Source organism: Oncorhynchus keta, unplaced genomic scaffold, assembly GCF_023373465.1.
Source record: "Oncorhynchus keta strain PuntledgeMale-10-30-2019 unplaced genomic scaffold, Oket_V2 Un_contig_3875_pilon_pilon, whole genome shotgun sequence".
NCBI lineage: Eukaryota > Metazoa > Chordata > Actinopteri > Salmoniformes > Salmonidae > Oncorhynchus > Oncorhynchus keta.
Genome location: NW_026287479.1, coordinates 27,501 through 38,767, shown reverse-complemented (window position 1 = coordinate 38,767; position 11,267 = coordinate 27,501). Strand labels below are relative to the sequence as shown.

The following is an 11,267-nucleotide window of genomic DNA, read 5'->3' as shown; positions in this document are numbered from 1 at the left end:
AGGGAGAGGGTAAGACTCTGAGGGAGAGGGTAAGACTCTGAGGGAGAGGGTAAGACTCTGAGGGAGAGGGTAAGACTCTGAGGGAGAGGGTAAGACTCTGAGGGAGAGGGTAAGACTCTGAGGGAGAGGGTAAGACTCTGAGGGAGAGGGTAAGACTCTGAGGGAGAGGGTAAGACTCTGAGGGAGAGGGTAAGACTCTGAGGGAGAGGGTAAGACTCTGAGGGAGAGGGTAAGACTCTGAGGAGAGGGTAAGACTTGAGGGAGAGGGTAAGACTCTCTGGAGGGAGAGGGCAAGACTCTGGAGGGAGAGGGTAAGACTCTGGAGGGAGAGGGTAAGACTCACACAGAGAGAGAGGCAAGACTCACACAGAGGGAGAGGGTAAGATTCTGAGGGAGAGGGTAAGATTCTGAGGAGAGGGTAAGATTCTGAGGGAGAGGGTAAGACTCTGGAGGGAGAGGGTAAGACTCACACAGAGGGAGATGGAGAGGAGGAGATTGAGCGGGAGGAGGGAAGGGAGAGGGGAGATTGAGCGTGAGGAGGGAAGGAGAGGGGGAGATTGAGCGTGAGGGGAAGGGAGAGGTGAGATTGAGCGTGAGGAGGGAAGGAGAGGGGTGAGATTGGAGCGTGAGGAGGAAGGAGAGGGGGAGATTGAGCGTGGAGGAGGGAAGGGAGAGGGGAGATTGGAGCGGAGGGAGGGGAAGGGAGAGGGGGAGATTGAGCTGGGAGGGAGGGAAGGGAGAGGGGAGATTGGATGGGAGGAGGGAAGGGAGAGAGGGGGGGAGATTGAGCGGGAGGAGGGAAGGGAGAGGGGGAGATTGAGCGTGAGGAGGGAAGGGGGTGTAGATTGGGCCGGTGTCGCCTGAGGGGATGTGACCCAAAAGTGAATTTCCACCACTTCTGGCTCTAATGAAGTCTCTGATAGCTTCCTGTCTCTGTGGGATTGACGGGGCGGTGGGAGGAAATAAAAAAAACAGCCCTGGTGGCTGGAGAGAGAGAGGGAGGGGGTGGGGGGAGGAGGGAGAGGGAGGGGGGTGGGGGAGGAGGAGGAGGAGAGAGTGGGGGAGGGGGAGGAGGAGGAGAGAGGAGGGAGGGGGTGGGGGAGGAGGAGGAGAGAGGGGGGAGGGGGTGGGGGGGGGAGGAGACTTAGGGAAATAGTGTCTTAAATATTTCTCAAGTGTTTCATGACCTTGAACTCTGTCAATATGTCTTTAATCTTGAAGTCTGCTTTTAAATTCCACTGTGTTAGTAATCGTGTGTGTGTGTGTGTGTGTGTGTGTGTGTGTGTGTGTGTGTGTGTGTGTGTGTGTGTGTGTGTGTGTGTGTGTCTCAGAGGGAGAAGAGGATGTGGTGATGGATGACCTGATGGTGGAATGGTTCAACCTCATCAGAAACAAGCTAGGTGTCCATGAGGAGAGAGTCTGAACTGGTCTACATGTGAGTCTCACATACACACACGGAACCACACACAGACATACACACACAGAACCACACGCAGACATACACACACACACACACACACAGAACCACACACAGACATACATACACAGAACCACACACAGACATACATACAGAACCACACGCAGACACCCACACACACACAGAACCACACGCAGACATGCACACACAGAACCACACGCAGACATACACACACAGAACCACACGCAGACATACATACACAGAACCACACACAGACATACACACACAGAACCACACGCAGACATACACACACACACAGAACCACACACAGACATACATACATACATACATACAGAACCACACGCAGACACCCACACACACACAGAACCACACGCAGACATGCACACACAGAACCACACGCAGACATACACACACAGAACCACACGCAGACATACATACACAGAACCACACACAGACATACATACATACAGAACCACACGCAGACACCCACACACACACAGAACCACGAGACATGCACACACAGAACCACACGAGACATACATACACAGAACCACACACAGACATACACACACAGAACCACACGCAGACATACACACACAGAACCACACGCAGACATACACACACACACACAGAACCACACAGACATACATACACAGAACCACACACAGACATACATACAGAACCACACGCAGACACCCACACACACACAGAACCACACGCCGCAGACATGCACACACAGAACCACACGCAGACATACACACACAGAACCACACGCAGACATACATACACAGAACCACACACAGACATACACACACAGAACCACACGCAGACATACACACACACACAGAACCACACACAGACATACATACATACATACATACAGAACCACACGCAGACACCCACACACACACAGAACCACACGCAGACATGCACACACAGAACCACACGCAGACATACACACACAGAACCACACGCAGACATACATACACAGAACCACACACAGACATACATACATACAGAACCACACGCAGACACCCACACACACACAGAACCACACGCAGACATGCACACACAGAACCACACGCAGACATACATACACAGAACCACACACAGACATACACACACAGAACCACACGCAGACATACACACACAGAACCACACGCAGACATACACACACAGAACCACACACAGACATACATACATACATTCATACAGAACCACACGCAGACACCCACACACACACAGAACCACACGCAGACATACATACACAGAACCACACGCAGACATGCACACACAGAACCACACACAGACATACATACACAGAACCACACGCAGACATACACACACACACAGAACCACACGCAGACACACACACACAGAACCACACACAGACATACATACATACATTCATACAGAACCACACGCAGACACCCACATACACACAGAACCACACGCAGACATACACACACACAGAACCACACGCAGACATACACACACACACAGAACCACACAGACATGCACACACATACATACATACAGAACCACACGCAGACACCCACACACACACAGAACCACACGCAGACATGCACACACAGAACCACACGCAGACATACACACACAGAACCACACGCAGACATACATACACAGAACCACACAGACATACATACATACAGAACCACACGCAGACACCCACACACACAGAACCACACGCACATGCACAGAACCACACGCAGACAGACATGCACACAGAACCACACGAACGACACGAGACATGCACACACAGAACCACAGAACCACACACAGACATACATGAACCACACACAGAACCACACGCAGACATACACACAGAACCACACAGAACCACACACAGACATACATACATACATACAGAACCACACGCAGACATACACACACACACAGAACCACACACAGACATACATACATACATACATACAGAACCACACGCAGACACCCACACACACACAGAACCACACGCAGACATGCACACAGAACCACACGCAGACATACACACAGAACCACACGCAGACATACATACACAGAACCACACAGACATACATACATACAGAACCACACGCAGACACCCACACACACACAGAACCACACGCACACACAGAACCACACGCAGACATGCACACACAGAACCACACGCAGACATGCACACACAGAACCACACGCAGACATGCACACACAGAACCACACGCAGACATGCACACACACACAGAACCACACAGACATACATACATACATACAGAACCACACGCAGACATACACACACAGAACCACACGCAGACATGCACACAGAACCACACGAACCACACACAGAACCACACGCAGACATACACACACAGAACCACACGCAGACACATACACAGAACCACACACAGACATACCATACAGAACCACACGCAGACACCCACACACACACAGAACCACACGCAGACATGCACACACAGAACCACACGCAGACATGCACACACAGAACCACACGCAGACATGCACACACAGAACCACGCAGACATGCACACACAGAACCACACGCAGACATACACACACACACAGAACCACACGCAGACATACACACAGAACCACGCAGACATACACACACAGAACCACACGCAGACATACATACACACACAGAACCACACACAGACACCCACACACACACAGAACCACACGCATGCACACAGAACCACACGCAGACATGCACACACAGAACCACACGCAGACATACACACACAGAACCACACGCAGACATGCACACAGAACCACACGCAGACATACACACACAGAACCACACGCAGACATACACACACACAGAACCACACGCAGACATACACACACAGAACCACACGCAGACATACACACACAGAACCACACGCAGACATACACACACAGAACCACACGCAGACATACACACACACAGAACCACACGCAGACATACACACACAGAACCACACGCAGACATACACACACAGAACCACACGCAGACATACACACACAGAACCACACGCAGACATACACACAGAACCACACGCAGACATACACACACACACACACGCAGACATACACACACAGAACCACGCAGACATACACACACAGAACCACACGCAGACATACACACACAGAACCACACGCAGACATACACACACAGAACCACACGCAGACATACACACACAGAACCACACGCAGACATACACACACAGAACCACACGCAGACATACACACACACAGACATACACACACACACACACACGCAGACATACACACACACACGCAGACATACACACACAGAACCACACGCAGACATACACACACACACACACACACACACACATACACACAGAACCACACGCAGACATACACACACACACACAGAACCACACGCAGACATACATACACAGAACCACACGCAGACATACACACACAGAACCACACGCAGACATACACACACAGAACCACACGCAGACATACACACACACACACAGAACCACACGCAGACATACACACACAGAACCACACGCAGACATACACACAGAACCACACGCAGACATACACACACAGAACCACACGCAGACATACACACAGAACCACATGCAGACACACACACAGAACCACAAAAATACAGACAGCAGATATTTCCTAGTCCTCTAACGTGTGTGTGTATGTGTATGTGTATGTGTATGTGTATGTGTATGTGTATGTGTATGTGTATGTGTATGTGTATGTGTGTGTGTGTGTGTGTGTGTGTGTGTGTGTGTGTGCAGAGCGAAGACACAGGACTTGGAGGAACAGCAGCCCAGTGTAGAGCAGGAGCTGAGGAGACTCATGGACAAACCTGGTGAGTAGAGAGAGAGGGGGGCGTTGGGGTCAGACCTGGTGAGGGGGCGGGTGTTGGGGTCAGACCTGGTGAGGGGGGTGTTGGGGTCAGATGGTGAGGAGAGAGAGGGGGGTTGTGTGGGGTCAGACCTGGTGAGGAGAGAGAGTGGGGGTGTTGGGGTCAGACCTGGTGAGGAGAGAGGTGGGGGAGGGGGGTGTTGGGGTCAGACCTGGTGAGGAGAGAGAGTGGGGGTGTTGGGGTCAGACCTGGTGAGGAGAGAGGGGTGGGGAGGGGGTGTTGGGGTCAGACCTGGTGAGGAGAGAGAGTGGGGGGGTGTTAATGTGTGTTAATGTGTGTGTTGACACTGATGGTGTGTTTATATGGGCAGAGCGGCTGAAGACGTTGTGGGACCGTCGTAGAGAAGAGGAGTTGATGGTCAAGCTGGTGGAGATCACAATGACAGAAACGCCATCATAGACGGACTGGACGATGACAGACTCAGGTAGGAGAGAGGGGGGGGGTGACACTCTGGTAGGAGAGAGAGGGGGGGATGACAGACTCAGGTAGGAGAGAGGGGGGTGATGATTCAGGTAGGAGAGAGGGGGGTGACACTCTGGCTAGGAGAGAGAGAGGGGGATGACAGACTCAGGTAGGAGATGGGGGGTGACACCTGGCAGGAGAGAGAGGGGGATGACAGACTCAGGTAGGAGAGAGGGGGGTGACACTCTGGTAGGAGAGAGAGAGGGGGATGACAGATTCAGGTAGGAGAGAGGGGGTGACAGATTCAGGTAGGAGAGGGGGGGTGACAGATTCAGGTAGGAGAGAGGGGGTGACAGATTCAGGTAGGAGAGAGTGGGGGGGGTGACACTCTGGTAGGAGAGAGAGAGGGGATGACAGATTCAGGTAGGAGAGAGAGGGGGGTGACACCGGTAGGAGAGAGAGGGGGGTGGGTGACACCCGGTAGGAGAGAGGGGGGTGACACCCCGGCAGGAGAGAGGGGGGTGACACTCCAGTATGGGGAGAGAGAGGGGATGACAGATTCAGGTAGGAGAGAGAGAGGGGGGGTGACACTCTGGTAGGAGAGAGGGGGGGGTGACACCAGGTAGGAGAGAGGGGGGGTGACACCGGTAGGAGAGAGAGAGGGGATGACAGATCTCAGGTAGGAGAGAGAGGGGGTGACACCCGGTAGGAGAGAGGGGGGTGACACCGGGTAGGAGAGAGGGGGTGACACCCGGTAGGAGAGAGGGGGGGGTGACACTCTGGCAGGAGAGAGAGGGGGGTGACACTCTGGTAGGAGAGAGAGGGGGGTGACACCGCAGGAGAGAGGGGGTGACACTCCGGTAGGAGAGAAAGAGGGGAATGACAGATTCAGGTAAGAGAAAGGGGGGGAGCTGTCTTAATATGAATGGCTCTCTGGGATTGTGTGTGTGTGTGTAGGTTAGTCATGCTGTGTCATTAATCTTCTCTGTCTGATCTCTCTTCAGGGAGGATGAGGAAGATGAACAGCTCAATAAGATGATGAAGACCCTAGGTCAGTCCCTACACAACACATATAGGATCAGTTTATCTTCTATAACCCTTATCAAACCCTAGGTCAGTCCATACACAACACATCTAGGATCAGTTTCCCTTCTCTAACCCAAGGTCAGTCCCTACACAACACATCTAGGATCAGTTTCCCTTCTCTAACCCAAGGTCAGTCCCTACACAACACATCTAGGATCAGTTTCCCTTCTCTAACCCAAGGTCAGTCCTTACACAACACATCTAGGATCAGTTTCCCCTTCTCTAACCCAAGGTCAGTCCCTACACAACACATCTAGGATCAGTTTCCCTTCTCTAACCCAAGGTCAGTCCCTACACAACACATCTAGGATCACTTCTCTAACCCAAGGTCAGTCCCTACACAACACATATAGGATCAGTTTATCTTCTATAACCCAAGGTCAGTCCCTACACAACACATCTAGGATCAGTTTCCCTTCTCTAACCCAAGGTCAGTCCCTACACAACACATCTAGGATCAGTTTCCTTCTCGCTAACCCAAGGTCAGTCCCTACACAACACATCTAGGATCAGTTTATCTTCTATAACCCAAGGTCAGTCCCTACACAACACATCTAGGATCAGTTTATCTTCTATAACCCAAGGTCAGTCCCTACACAACACATCTAGGATCAGTTTATCTTCTATAACCCAAGGTCAGTCCCTACACAACACATCTAGGATCAGTTTATCTTCTATAACCCAAGGTCAGTCCCTACACAACACATCTAGGATCAGTTTCCCTTCTCTAACCCTTATCAGAACCAGCAAGGGAGAAAACTGAGCTGCTCTCAGTACACAGCTTGACATTTCTCTGTGATTCTACACAGCTTGACGTTTCTCTGTGATTCTACAGCTTGACGTTTCTCTGGGATTCTACACAGCTTGACGTTTCTCTGGGGTTCGACACAGCAAGTTTCTTGATCTTCGACACAGCTTGAAGTTTCTCTGGGATTCTACACAGCTTGACGTTTCTCTGGGATTCTACACAGCTTGACGTTTCTCTGGGATTCTACACAGCCTGGACGTTTCTCTGGGATTCTACACAGCTTGACGTTTCTCTGGGATTTGACACACAGCTTGAAGTTTCTGTGATTCTACACACAGCTTGACGTTTCTGGGATTCTACACACCTTGACGCTTTCTCTGTGATTCGACACAGCTTGACGGTTCTCTGTGATTCGACACACAGCTTTCGACGTTTCTGTGATTTGACACACATCTTGGACGTTTCTGTGATTCTACACACAGCTTGACGTTCTGTGATTCGACACAGCTTGGACTTTTCTCTGTGATTCGACACACAGCTTGTCGTTTCTGTGATTCGACACACAGCTTCGACGTTTCTGTGATTCTACACACATCTTTCGTTTCTGGGATTCGACACAGCTCAACTTTTCTGGGATTCGACACACAGCTTGTCGTTTCTGGGATTCACACAGCTCGACGTTTCTCTGGGATTCTACATAAAGCTTGACGTTTCTCTGGGATTCTACACAAAGCTTGACGCTTTCTCTGGGATTCTACAGCTTGACATTTCTCTGGGATTCTACACACAGCTTGACGTTTCTCTGGGATTCGACACAGCTTGACGTTTCTCTGGGATTCGACACAGCTGACGTTTCTCTGGGGTTCGACACAGCTTGACATTTCTCTGGGGTTCGACACAGCTTGACATTTCTCTGGGATTCGACACAGCTGACATTTCTCTGGGATTCGATACAGCTTGACGTTTCTCTGGGATTCGACACAGCTTGACGTTTTTTTTCTCTGGGATTCGACACAGCTTGACGTTTCTCTGGGATTCGACACAGCTTTGACGTTTCTCTGGGATTCGACACAGCTTGATGTTTCTCTGGGGTTCTACACACAGCTTGACGTTTCTCTGGATTCTACACACAGCTTGACGTTCTTTCTCTGGGATTCTACACACAGCTTGATGCTTCCTTCGGGATTCGACACAGTTTGACGTCGTTTCTCTGGGTTCTACACAGCTTGATTTCTCTGGGTTTTACACAGCTTGACGCTTCTCTGGCCCACAGTTTGATTGGACGCTTTCTCTGGGGTTCTACAGCTTGGACGTTCTCTTTCTGGGGTTCTACACACAGCTTGACGTTTCTCTGGGGTTCTACACACAGCTTGACGTCGTTTCCTTCTGATTCTACACAGCTTGACGTTTCTCTGGGATTCGACAAGGCTTGACGTTTCTCCGATTCTATACACAGCTTGACATTTCTCCGATTCTACAGTACATGAGGTGTCATCCTTCAGCTGCCTCTGACACATCTGATTCATTTAAGTTCTTTCACTTTCAAACGTTCATCCAATGGATGAGCCTACCGCTGTGTTTTTCACTTTCAAACTCTCATCCAATGGATGAGCCTACCGCTGTGTTTTTCACTTTCAAACTCTCATCCAATGGATGAGCCTACCGCTGTGTTTTTCACTTTCAAACTCTCATCCAATGGATGAGCCTACCGCTGTGTTTTTCACTTTCAAACTCTCATCCAATGGATGAGCCTACCGCTGTGTTTTTCACTTTCAAACTCTCATCCAATGGATGAGCCTACCGCTGTGTTTTTCACTTTCAAACTCTCATCCAATGGATGAGCCTACCGCTGTGTTTTTCACTTTCAAACTCTCATCCAATGGATGAGCCTACCGCTGTGTTTTTCACTTTGTATTGATATAAACAGTCCATGTGTTTTCATGGGGAAATGATGAATCTCATTTAATCTAATAGCTGCTAATGGAAAAGCGTCTAAAATGTCCACCCCCTTTCATGTGGAAAATAAATCCTGTTTGGCCTGGTCTCTAACTGAGCTGATGAGTCTGATTGTGTAATAACGCCTGTGGTTAACGAGCAGCTTCATTTGACCCTAAACTGACAGTCAGTCAGAGTCCGTCCCATCTGTCATTCATCATGCTCTCTAACCCTCTATCTATGGAGAACCTCTCTAACCTTCTGTATCTATGGAGAACCTCTCTAACCTTCTGTATCTATGGAGAACCTCTAACCTTCTGTATCTATGGAGAACCTCTCTCTAACCCTCTGTATCTATGGAGAACCTCTCTAACCCCTCTGTATCTATGGAGAACCTCTGTAACCCTCTGTATCTTATGGAGAACCCTCTAACCCTCTGTATCTATGGAGAACCTCAACCCCTTCCCTGTATCTATGGGAGAACCTCTCTAACTCCTCTGTATCTATGGGAGAACCTCTTTAACCCTTCTTATCTATGGAGAACCTCTAACCCTCTGTATCTATGGGAGAACCTCTCTAACCCTGTATCTATGGAGAACCTAACCTCTGTATCTATGAGAACCCTTCTCTAACCCCTTCTGGTATCTATGGAGAACCTTCTAACCCTCTGTATCTATGGAGAACCTCTAACCTCTGTATCTATGGAGAACCTCTCTAACCCTCTTTATCTATGGAGAACCTCTCTAACCCTCTGTATCTATGGAGAACCTCTCTAACCCTCTGTATCTATGGAGAACCTACCTCTCTCTCTACCACTTCTCTCATCCCATCCTCTCTCTCTCATCCCATCCTCTCTCTCATCCCATCCTCTCTCTCTCATCCCATCCTCTCTCTCTCATCCCATCCTCTCTCTCTCATCCCATCCTCTCTCTCTCATCCCATCCTCTCTCTCTCATCCCATCCTCTCTCTCTCATCCCATCCTCTCTCTCTCATCCCATCCTCTCTCTCTCATCCCATCCTCTCTCTCTCATCCCATCCTCTCTCTCATCCCATCCTCTCTCTCTCATCCCATCCTCTCTCTCTCATCCCATCCTCTCTCTCTCATCCTCTCATCTCTCTCTCTCTCTCTCTCATCCTCTCTCTCATCCTCCTCTCTCTCATCTCTCTCTCTCTCATCTCATCTCTCTCTCTCATCCCATCTCTCTCTCTCTCTCATCTCATCCTCTCTCTCTCATCCTCCATCTCTCTCTCTCTCTCATCCCATCCTCTCTCTCTCTCCCATCCTCTCTTCATCCTCTCTCTCTCTCTCTCTCATCCCATCTCTCTCTCTCTCATCCCATCCTCTCTCTCTCTCTCATCCCATCCTCTCTCTCTCTCTCTCCCATCCTCTCTCTCTCTCTCATCCCATCTCTCTCTCCTCTCTCTCATCCCATCTCTCTCTCTCTCATCCCATCTCTCTCTCTCTTCTCTCCCATCCTCTCTCTCTCTCTCTCTCATCCCATCCTCTCTCTCTCTCTCTCCTCATCCCATCCTCTCTCTCTCTCTCATCCCATCCTCTCTCTTCATCCCATCCCTCTCTCTCTCTCTCTCTTCATCCCATCTCTCTCTCTCTCTCTCTCTCATCCCATCCTTCTCTCTCTCTCTTCTCATCCCATCCTCTCTCTCTCTCTCATCCCATCTCTCTTCTCTCTCTCTCTCATCCCATCCTCTCTCTCTCTCTCTCCATCCCATCCTCTCTCTC

General features: G+C 50.1%; 2 long non-coding RNA genes across 2 annotated transcripts in view; both read left to right on the top strand.

Annotated features, from left to right (window-relative positions):
• Positions 1–1,330: 1,330 nt before the first annotated feature.
• The window catches only part of LOC127924236 (uncharacterized), an 18,543-nt gene continuing 8,606 nt past the window's right edge, over positions 1,331–11,267 (top strand). The window contains exons 1-4 of the long non-coding RNA XR_008117286.1: positions 1,331–1,435; positions 5,224–5,297; positions 5,665–5,778; positions 6,761–6,807. This is a non-coding gene — a long non-coding RNA (uncharacterized LOC127924236). The remainder of the gene's footprint in view (positions 1,436–5,223; positions 5,298–5,664; positions 5,779–6,760; positions 6,808–11,267) is intronic.
• LOC127924237 (uncharacterized) lies at positions 6,824–7,670 on the top strand. The gene is made up of 3 exons (XR_008117287.1): positions 6,824–7,022; positions 7,075–7,125; positions 7,222–7,670. It is a non-coding gene; the product is annotated as an uncharacterized LOC127924237 (long non-coding RNA).